Raw genomic sequence first — 11,535 nt, forward strand, 5'->3', positions numbered from 1 at the left:
TTGCCCTGTGGTCCTCCCACCCCCACCCCAGCTGCCCTGGGTTACAAGCTCCTTATTGTCCTTGTTATTAAACTTATTTGGGAAAACAGGCCCCCAAGTAACACAAATATAGGCAGTGCCCTTCCTTCTATTTTGCAATCGATGTTCCTCAAGAACAAAGGACAAACAACAACGACAGATTATTCCTTACAATTAAATCCTGCCCTGATCCCTGCGTCCCCCGTGGTGGCCACTGTGACCCTGTCTCCCCTACGGTGGCACCCATGCACCACTTCTTGTTTTCTTTGATGTCTTAGATTTGGATACCACAGTTACTTTCCAATACCCCCGGATCCTGGATCCAGAGCTGGAAAGGACTAGATCTAATGGAAGCCACCCATTTTACAAATGAGGAAACTGAGGCCCTGGGAGGTTAAAGTAATTTGCCCGAGTCTACAAAGGTGATAAAGGTCAGAGGTGGGATTTGAACCCAGGTCCTCTGGCTCCAGAGGCAGTGTTCTTTCTTGAATTTGCCACAGCCATAGCACCCTCTCTCATGTCCAAAGTCAGGTTATACTTGGAACAAAGAGGAATAGCATGCCTAGCAGGGTAGGCAATATTCTACACCTGTAGTTCTCCGCCTCTTGCTCATCCTCTGCTTGGCACCCAGTAAGTGCTTCATAAATGCTTGTTGACCATGCACCAGCTTTCCAGGTTGGATCCAAGTCTTTGTTAAGGAGGGATTCTGAAAGTAAAACCTGAAACAGGATCAGGGAAACTGAAGAGGGGCTTCCTGAAGGTTGGACACTAGACTTGACAATTGCTTCCAGGTCTTGATAAAGGGTTCCTGTCAGATGTAGGTTGGACGAGACCTCCAAAGTCCCTTCCAACTCTGGGATTCTGGGACGGGGTAGCTAAATGACTTTCTTTTTGTTTAAATACATTTTTTATTTATAGCTTTTGTTTTGATGCCACATACCTTTCTGACAAGTTCCCTCCCTTCATCCCTTCCCAGAGAGACATTGCTTATAATAAAAAAAAAAAATTTTAAAGAAGAAAAAAAGTTCAGTAAATTAACCAATATATTGAAAAAGTCTGATGTTATAGGTAATTTTCTGAATCCATAGTCGCTCCCCTTTGCAAAGAAGGGAGCATATGTGTGTGCATGTGTGTGTGTATGTGTGTGTATGTGTGTGCATTTGTGCGTGAAATGAGTCTTTTTCTGTTTCTTCTCTGGGGCCAAGCTTTGTTATTCCAGTTTCTGTTTCATTTTTTTTTGTGGTTGTTGATCATTTTACTCACCTTGTATTCATTGTTTATAGGTTTCCTGGTTCTGCTGAGTTCATTTTGCATCAGCTTATATAAACCTCTCTTTGAAAACAAAAAGTTTTATTGACATGTTTTGTTTTTACATTATAAACATTTCCAGATAACCCCTACTCCATAAGAAGTCCCTTGTAACAAAGAAAACAATTAAGCAAATCTAACAACTCAATGACCACATCTCCCATCTGTAGCATGTCTACTCTCTATTTTTAAAAGATTTTAAAATTAACATAAATCTATTTTCTCTTTCTCCCACCCCCAACCCTATTGGAAAAAAAAGGGAAAATAAAAGCAAATTCCTTGTAACAAATATATCTATAATCAAGCAAAACAAATCCCCTCACTGACTGTATACATCTTATTCTGAACCCTGAATCCATCATCTCTGTCAGGAGATAGATGGTATGTTTCATTATCAATTCCGGTGATCATGAATGTTCATTGTATTGACCATAGTTCTTACAGCTTTCAAAGCTGTTTGTCTGTTCTCCTGGTTCTGCTCATGATCCTCTATCTCCATCAATTATTGTTTCTTATAGTACAATATGGTATCATTCCATCCCACGCATGTTTAACCATGCCTAAGTTGATGGTCATCTACTTTGTTTCCAGTACCTTGTTAACACAAAGAGTTCTACTCTGAGTATTTTATTTTATATAGGGTCTTTTTTTCTTCATCGACTTCTTGGGGGTACGTGCCTAGCCATAGAATATCTAGGTCAAAGGGTGTGGACATGTAAATGGCTTTCTAACAGTTTAAGATATTTCTGCTTATAAAGGGGATGCTGCATTTCTAGAAAGTATTATATATTTGCTGCATAATTTTTAAGTCCGTAAGTTGAGAGTGATATACCTTGTGGTACCACTCTTCTAAAAACTACAGTTCACAAGCCCCTACTAGTGTACTGCCCATTAACAATCAGCCAGGGAACTCAATTAGCTCTTAGCAAAGGCATTCACTTAAATGTCAGAGCAAGAACAAATAGATACAAAATATCCACCTCCTCTTAAACCTAGGATACATTCTTCCACAAATACACATAGCACCCACCCATGAAAGGAAGGGGTTCAAGCTTAGAGTGTAGGATACACTTGGGGCAAAGGCAACTCACAAGTCCTGTGTTACAGGCCCTGGAAGTAATTTTTCCTCTTTAAAGTCTTCATCCTGGGTTCCCGGGGTCTGCCCCTTTCCATAACTTAACTCTGAATTGCCAGGGGTCATATTCCTTGAGGTTATTTCCTCTTTGGGGTATCTGTTCCTCTGGAGCCATGTCTGTCTGTCTGTCTCTGCTTCCAGATGGATGCGTGATCTCCTTAGCTACCCAGCCAAAATATGTGGGGTATGGATGAGAGAAATTCCCTCCTCTCCTCCACATGGCTTCCAGTGTTTCCATCTTTCAAATTTAAACAGCTACATGACTTGATTCTTTAACTATGTAGGCCCAAGTACATGACTGATTCAGCCAATCACTAGATGTGTCATGTAGTGACAGTTCCCTTTATGCCCTAGCCAAAAGCTTATAATACAGTCAGATTGTTTAAGAAAGTTCTTCATACATTGTTGTGTGGTTATATGAAAATTTCTCAACAAACCCTTTATACTCTTTCTTTATTTACCTTGTGATTATTTTCTGGACTTTCTGTGACTCTGTCCGTGGGTGAGTGGGGGGGGGGAGGGTAGAGACCACATTCTTCATCACTTCCGTAGGTATTCTAGCACCTGGGGAAAATGGACTTGCAGGGCCCTAGCATATGTTGCAAGGGTTGTGGGACAGAGTTAAAGAGACCCTCCCCTGTCCCAGGGCTCCCTGGGGTTCCCCGTAGGAAGGCTGGCTTGTGCGTGTCTCATAAGATATGTGTCGTCGGGTCTGGCAGAATGGGGCGAGTTCTTTGCCCCATGTGGATGCAGTCACATCAGCCCTAAGAAAGGGCTATGCCAATGACAGTTAAGATAGCCTGGGGAGAAATGATGATTCAGGGGACCAGTAGAGGTCTTGAGAGAGAGATGGACTCTGTAATGTAAGACGAGTAGGGAGAAAGTGCAGGCAACCACCGCCCCCAACATTGTCCTTCCCTAGTTCTGCTTCTTTTCTGATGAGTCCACTGGTGGAATTGTGCGTTCTGAGTTCCCAGCAGCTGCCTTCCTAAAGGACTTTTGGAGCAAATGTAATTTGGGCGGGGGGGGGTAGTCTGGGCTGTAAAAAAAATATCAATGTCCATTTCTATAGCTCTTTAAGGTTTACAAAAACCTTCCCATTTCCCATCACTGTGCCTTTGTCCTGGCTGTCTCTCATGCCTGAAATGCACCTCCTTGCTGCTCGTAGAATCCCTGGCTTCTTTCCAGACTCAGCTCAAGCTCCAGCTTCAACAGGAGGTCTCTCCTGGGGTCCCTCACCCCCCAGCTGTCAGTGACTTCCCCTCTGAGGTCACCTGAGGTTACTTCTTGTGGATCGCATATGTGCTTATAGATGCACGTCATCCTTCCCACTAGAACATAAGAAACTTGACTTTTGTCTTCGTATCTCCAGGACCTGCCACACAGCAAGCACTTAATAAATACTTATTGCTTTACTGAGTGATTGATTAAACAAGGAGGCAGCAAGGGCCAGTAGAAAGTAGCTGAACCTGCAGTCAGAGGACCTAGGTTAGAAACCAACTGTGCTGCTTACTACGGCCTTGGGCAAGTCACTTTTCTGTAGGTCTCAGTTTCCTTATCTATAAAATGAAGGGGTTGGGTTAGATGACCTCTCAGGGCCCTTCCAACTCTAATGATAATTCTGTGAGGTTGGTAATCCAAGTCTTATTAGCCCCATTTTATAAGTGAGGAAACTGAGGACCAGAGACTCGCCTACTAAATGCAGGAGCTAGAATTAGAATCCAGGTCTCCTGCCTCTAGGACCATTGGTCCTTTGACTATATTGCAGATCTTGGGAATCAGAGGACTTGGAGCTGGGGTGGATTTTTGGGTTTACGCATTCTAATTTCATTTGAGAGATGGGGAAACTGAAGTCCGGAAAAGGGAAGTGACTTACTCAAGGTCCCACAGGCACTAAGATTCTTTTCCAGTTTCATTTCTCTTCTCTCTTGTCGCTTTGTCCTGCGGTTAAAAAATACAATAGGGTTTAAAATGGGGGGAAATAAAGTTGTCAGGTGTCTGGGAGACACATAACAGTTTCAATTTGTGACTAATAGGGAAAAGATTGTGGCTTTGGAGGATGCAATTTCGTCCATTTGCAGGAAATCATTTTCACTTAGCGTGATTTGCTGTTTCTTGATACCAGCTGTTTCTGGTCTCAGGGGACAATCCCTGATGCTGTCCCGTTAGCCCAGTATAGTGTTCTCTGCCTGAAGAGACAAGTAACTTCTGCAACACAAAAAAAACATAGAACTTGGACCTGGAAGACCCAGGCTTGAGTTCTGGATCTGTGTGACCCTAAACAAATCACTTTTCCTCTCTGAGACTCATTTTCTTAATCTGTAAAATGGGTGTAATAGTACTTACACTACTCATCTCAAAGGATTGTGAGGAACTCACTTTGTAAACTGTAGAGTGTTATAGAAATGTGAACTATAATTATTAGCCCATCATATAGAGTCTATTGGGGTGGGGAAAGTCTAGTTTTTCCATCCTGCTTTAATTCTATGAGAGGCAATATGATATAATCTATAAAGAGCCAGCCTCATCACCTGACTAGTGGCCATAAGAGGATGCCTAAGTGGGAAGTGCACTACCCCCAGAAGCTGATGAGGTGCACTAGGCATCAGGCTTCCTTCATGTGACTGGGCTAGTGGAGGAGCTCATCTCTCATGGGGTAGGGAATGGTTTTCTCCCATTGGCTGCCCTAAAATTGGATTGATGAGATGGCCCCTAGGCCTTCTTTTGGTTAGCAATAGCATAGTAAGTGTCTAATGAACACTAACAAACATTTATTAGGTGCTTACTATGTGACAGGCATTATTCTAAATGCTGGGAATACAAATAAAAAGTGAAACCACAAATAAGTCCCTGTCCTCAAAGAGCTTCCATACTAACAGGGAAGGCAATCTATAAATAGGTACATACAAGATGCAGATGTAGTAGAAGGAAGGTGGCTTTAGAAGAGAAAGCTCGAGTGGCTGGTGGTACTGGGAAGGCCTCCTGCAGAAAGCAGGATTTGAGCTGGGTCTTGAAAGAAGCCAGTGGTATCGAGAAGGACAGGTAAAAGGGAGAGCCAGTCCAAAGGTATCCATCTGGACCATGCTTTGTTGTGTGTGAGGAGCAGCAAGGGGGCTGGTGTCCCTGAAACAGAGTGTGTGGTCGGGGAGTAAAGGATGCGAAGACTCAAAAGAAGAGGGTAGATTGTAAAGACCCTTGAATGCCAAACAGAGGACTTTATATTTGATCCCGGAGGTAATAGATCAAATGAAATAGTGGTTATAAAGTGCTTAGTATAGTGCCTGGCATATAGTAAGTGCTTTAGAAATATCAGCTGCAACGATGATAATAAATAGGGAGACACTGGAGTTTGGTTGAGCAGTGTGTGTGTGTGTGTGTGTGTGTGTGTGTGTGTGCGCGCGTGTGTGTGTATATGTGTGTATGAGAAATGACCAGATTTGACCATGAGGAAAATAACGTTGGCAGACAGGTAGGGGAACCCAAAGAAGGCATTGTCATGGAAGCCAGGGAGAAGAGGGTGATTAATAACCCGGAGGAGAGGATGATTGACAATGTCACCGGCTCCAGAGATGATGACTGAGATAAGTCCTTTTGTCGAATGGACTGGTAAGATAGCCTGGAACTTGGAGACAGCGGCTGGAGTGGAGAGGCGAGGTCACAAGGCAAATTGTGTCTGCTGGGCAAGTGAGTGGGAGGAGAGGGAGTGGAAATAGAGGCTGAATTCAAATGTCTCTTTCTAGGAATTCTTGTTGTGAAATGGAACAGGTATTGAATGACAGCTTGTAGACATGACAGGGCCAAGTTCAAGGGCTTTGTTGTTGTTTTAAAGGCTAGAGGAGACCAAGGTACCTTTGGAAGAAGCAGGGAAGGAGTGAGTACGGAGCGCTTAGGGTGATGGAAGGATGCAAGCAAGAACACAAGTAGAGGGGTTAGTCTTTTTTTTTTTTTTTTTTTTTGGGTGAGGTGATCAGGGTTAAGTGACTTGCCCAGGGTCACACAGCTAGTAAGTGTTAAGCGTCTGAGGCTGGATTTGAACTCAGGTCCTCCTGACTCCAAGGCCAGAGCTCTATCCACTGCACCACCTAGCTGCCCCCCTTGGGGCAGGAGAAGGGACATATTTTCCTTCTAGCCTAGAGAAAAGGGGAAGAAAATAGGAGAAGACGTAGAGGGATTATGAGCTATTGAGTAAGGGGGAAAGAGAGCTCGTGGTATTTATTAGGTGCCCACAGAAGATGATAAGGTTCACTAGGCATCAGTCTTCCTTCATGCGGCTGCACAAGGCAGAGGAGGAAGGAATGGGGGCAGACGAGTTTCTCCCATTGGCTGCCCTAAAATTGGACTCTGTTATTCTACGTTCCTTAACCTCTATTTTATTTTTTAAATAAAATGTTATTGATTTCTTGTTTTTATAACATCAGTATACCCCCTGTGCCTCTCCCCTTCCCCTACCAAAGTTCCTGCCCTTATAATTTTTTTTTTAAGAAAGAGAAGGAAAAAAAATCAGTAAAATGAATTGATACACCAAAAAAGAAAATCTGACATCATATACAATGTTCCACACCCATGGACCCTCCACCTGCGAAGGAGTGAGGATAGGTGACAATCTCTATTTTCTCAGTAAAGTAGAAGGCCAAGTCTTCTACTGAGAAAGAATAGGGAGGGAGGGACTTAAGGGTTGGAGGGGAATGTTTAGAAGAATCACTGAAGAGAATGGGAGAGAGAATCGTAAAGAGAAGTATAAAAGGATTGCCATGTAGCAAGGAGAGTGCATTTGAAATTGCATTACATAAATGTGAACCCATCTGGCACTATTTCATGACTTTCTCCCATGTTGTTCAGCAGTGCATGAATGGGAATGGAGAAGGTCAAGGGTGGGGCTAAGCCAAGGGTGGGATATGACCAAGAATTAGTGGTGATAGTATATGGAGAAAAAGGATTCAAATATATGGGAGGCATATGATTAAACTGGTCATTATTGCAAAGGGAAGAAAGTGAGACCAGATGAGGGTGATTATACATCGTGAAAAGGAATAAAATGAATAAAAAAGCTAGATGTACTGCCTCCATCCTTAGATGTCCATGACCACATAGGCACAAGAGATATTCCCAATGGGCCCCCCCCAAACTCATCAGGAACCTAACAGCTGCTCTGTCTCACCCATGTTAGGACTCAAAGGCCGTGGAACATGCATCCTTGCAGGTACTGCTGAATAAAAGTGAAATGTAAGTGTATGCATAGGTTATTTCCACATTAGGGGGAACTCATTACCTAAGTACCATAGATCTAGTAGAGACTGTCAGAAACCTTTCAAGCCAACCTGCTTCATTTGAGAGATGAGGAAACAGAGACACAGATGTCAAGAGCCATACCCAAAGTCATACAGATAGTGAAGTGTCACAGGTAATCACCCACATTTGAACCTACATCCTTTGACTCTAGACACAGTTCTCTTTCTACTATACCAACTGAATAATCAGCCCACAAACATTTATTAAATGCTTTCTGTGCATGAGGGACTGTGTAGATCTTTCTATTGAGGGTGAAAAAGATTGATCATCTACTTGGCTTGCCTGGGCACAGTTTAACATCATGTTAGAGTGTAAACGTCTAAATTCACATTATTTCTAATACAAAGTGGTAACAGAATTCTAACAGGCAGCTAGAAGATGCAATGGATAGAGCTTTGGGTCTGAGTTCTGGCCTCAGATACTTACCATCTGTATGGCATTAGGCAAGTCATTTAACCTCTTTTTGCCTCAGTTTCCTTATCTGTAAAATGGGAATAATAATAATAGTATCTACCTTCAGAGTTGTTGCAAGGATAAAATGAGATATTTGTAAAGCACATCACAAACCTTAAAGCACTATATAAATGCTATTTATTATTATTATTATTATTATTATTGGCTCTGAACACTAGTGACCATTACCACCAGCCAAGACATTGCCTAGGAATTGCTCTTGAGGAGGGGGAGAGGGTAGTCAAGAATACTGGCTGTTTTAAGGTAGGCACCTTTCGATATGGTAGACAAACCAAGCACGGAAGATCAATAAACTCATTTGCCCAATCACCTTTTGGCCTTGAGCAATCCCCCACAAGGGCTGAGATGTTGCACCTGTAGTCTCTTGGCCATAGGAATTGAAGGTTGACTCAAGGCAACCACCCTTACTACATACACCTAGGAAGGAGAAGGTTAAGTCATGGAGGTGACAAATGAGAAGTTAAATTTGAAGAGTAGTAAGTACATCAATTTGGCTAGAATGTAATCTGTGTGATGGGCTGTAACATGAAATACCCAGAAAGGTAGATGGAATCCGGACAGTGGGAGAGTTATAAAAGACAGGTGAAGTCAGGGAGCTTCTGCTGGCTGCCCTTAGTTATGTATGGTAACCCTTGTAGGCCCTGGGAAAGTTAAGATCCAGGGAATAAACCAAGGGGCAGCTAAGACTGGCACCGCTCCCTGTGATTCAGCCAGGAGTGATTCTAGATTCCTCAGTAACTGAGAAGGGGCACAAATGATGAACAGTCATCACCCCTGTGTCCAGCTCAGGCAGGGTCAACACCCCTGGGGACACTGGCTCAGCCACTCATTTCCCCAAGAGCAATGATCAGATATACCATGGAGGGCAAAGGAAAGGTGTCTAGTTGGATGGAGATCTACTTTCTGTCTAATATGCGTGGGTGTCCTCCAAGGTGCTGATCTGCCTTGCTATCCTCTCTCTGTGATCACATCAGCTCTCATGAGCTTAGCTATTACCTACTGAATAATTCCACCTCTCAAACCCAATATGCCCTAAACTGAACTCATTTTTCCCCTTCAAACTCCTTGCCCTGCTGAATTTTCTTTTTTCTTTTGAAGTTCCCACCATCCTTGTAGTCTAGTCATCCAGGTTTGGGGTTCTCGGTCCTTTCTTCTTTCTTACTCTTCCTACTTGGTCTCCCCACTTCCAGTTTATTCTTTCTCTAATCTATCCTCCATACAGATTCCCAATTGATATTCCTAAGAGACAGGGATGCCTATGTCACTCCACTGATCAAAAATCTTTGATAGCTCTCTATTGACTCAAGGATAAGATATAAATTCATCAGTCATTTAAAATTCCCCACAGTCTGGATCCCATCCACCTTTCCAGATATTTCATATTATAGCCCATTGCACAGATTACATTCTAGACAAATTGATGTACTTACTACTCTCCAAATTTGACTCTTCACTGGTCACTTCCACGTCTTTATACAGGCTGTTTCCCATGTTTGGAATGCATAATCTCATCTCCTGTGCCTTTCAGCATCCTTGGTTTCTTTCAAAGTCCACTTCAGAAGCCATCTTCTGCAAAAAACCTTGTTAGTGTCTTCTCCCTCCTGAAGTGATCTTTCATTCAATTCATTGAACATTTATTAAGCACCTACTATTAAGCAATACTATTTATTAAGCAAAGCATTGCAAATATTTACTTATTTTTTATGTATTTACTTATCTTTGCTCATGTTGTATATCTCTGGTAGAATGTAAGCTTCTTGAGGACAGAGACTGGTTTATTTTTCTTTGTCACATGATAGGAACTTACTAAAGGTTAGTTGGCTTGACTTGACTTGAATGGAGGTGATATCTCTACCTCTGATGTTAACTAGGAGGTTCTCGGTGTCCAGATGGGTCTGGCCCTTGGCAGTGCCTGTGGCTGGTTCCTCAGGACGCTTGATACTCATTGCATATAACAAATACATACCTGGAACTCAAAAGGCCACCTACCCGCTACAGATCTACAGGGTGAGGCCCTATGCAATGAGACCCTTTTACAAAGCTTAGGAATATGACAGGCAAGCAAAGCTTTTACATGTCACTTAATGATGTATCTAAATGTTTCTTCCTCTCTGTATCTCCCAAAGGGTTATTTGCCTCTGCAGTTGTGCCAGATATTTCTGTGACTCCAAGGGGATCTAATAGCCACTCCTTTGGTCTCTAATTAGCCTCCATGTAGCTTCCCTTTCCCTTCCATAAAACCCTCTGATTCCTATGTCATTGCACTGGTTTATTTTATTTTGCACATTGGGAGTTAGAAATTTTTCAAGTATGGCAATATGCTGATCCAGGTGTTTTTCTAGAGTAACCGGGGAAAGCAAAGCATGTGAACTGCATAGTACAACTGAATTAAAATCTCAGTTTCATCTTCTACAAAAATGAAAATGATAGTCTGGGGCTCAGTGATATCCAAGGCCTCTTCCAGCTCTTGATATCGTTCTCTCCATCTACCTCATGGCTCAATCCTAGCTCAGGTTCTCACTTTTCTGGGAAGCCATTCCTGACTGTTCTGGCCCATGGCGATTCATTTAGTGATTTAAAAAACCCTACATTAATCAGTAACTTGGATGAAGATATAAAGGGCATACTTAGCCCATTTATGGATATGTAGTGGTAAAAAAAAAAGGTATCCTGAAGTCAACATTAACTCTTCCTCTCCAGTCACGGGTGCCTCTCAGCTCTGCACCCGTACACATTGACTGGGATCAAATCTGAGACCTTGACCTACAAAAAGAGGGCTTGGGCTCTTTTATTTCACACTTTTGGACTCTTTACAGCCCAACCTGGGAGACCTGGGGAAAAGGCTTTCCTAAGTTGGGGCCAGGCTCAGCTAGGACACGTCCGTTAGCTGCCATGGGCTCAAGGCAGCTATGCAGCCCCCAGGAGAAGGGCACCAGGTCTTCAGCTCAGCCTTCAGGGAGAGGCTCACAGACTCCTGGTTAAGGCAGAGGACAGGTCACCCCCTTTTAAAGATCCAATTAGCCAACGGCTCTTGCTCTTGAGAAGCCACAAAAGGGATCCTTTGGTGATCCCAAAGTACGCACCAGAATTACCTTCTGTTTACACTGTATACAATGGTGTATGCACATAGTTACTTGCATGTCATCTACCTCATTAGAATGTGAGCTTACTGAGGGCAGGGATCATGATTTTTGTCTTCCTTTGTTAACTCTAGCACTTAACACAGTGCTTGGAACAAAGTAAGTTCTTAATAAATGTTTGCTGACTGACTGACTGACTGACTGACTGACTGTTTCTAAGGAAGTGTCCAG

At 42.9% G+C, this 11,535-nt stretch overlaps 1 long non-coding RNA gene across 1 annotated transcript in view; it reads right to left on the reverse strand.

The window, feature by feature from the left end:
- Window positions 1-1,381: 1,381 nt before the first annotated feature.
- The window catches only part of LOC114026922, an 18,052-nt gene continuing 7,898 nt past the window's right edge, over window positions 1,382-11,535 (reverse strand). The window contains exons 2-3 of the long non-coding RNA XR_003567182.1: window positions 4,338-4,402; window positions 1,382-3,792 (exon numbers count right to left, since the gene is read on the reverse strand). This is a non-coding gene — a long non-coding RNA (uncharacterized LOC114026922). The remainder of the gene's footprint in view (window positions 3,793-4,337; window positions 4,403-11,535) is intronic.

This window comes from Vombatus ursinus, unplaced genomic scaffold, assembly GCF_900497805.2.
Source record: "Vombatus ursinus unplaced genomic scaffold, bare-nosed wombat genome assembly UNPS02014847.1, whole genome shotgun sequence".
Classification (NCBI taxonomy): Eukaryota; Metazoa; Chordata; class Mammalia; order Diprotodontia; family Vombatidae; genus Vombatus; species Vombatus ursinus.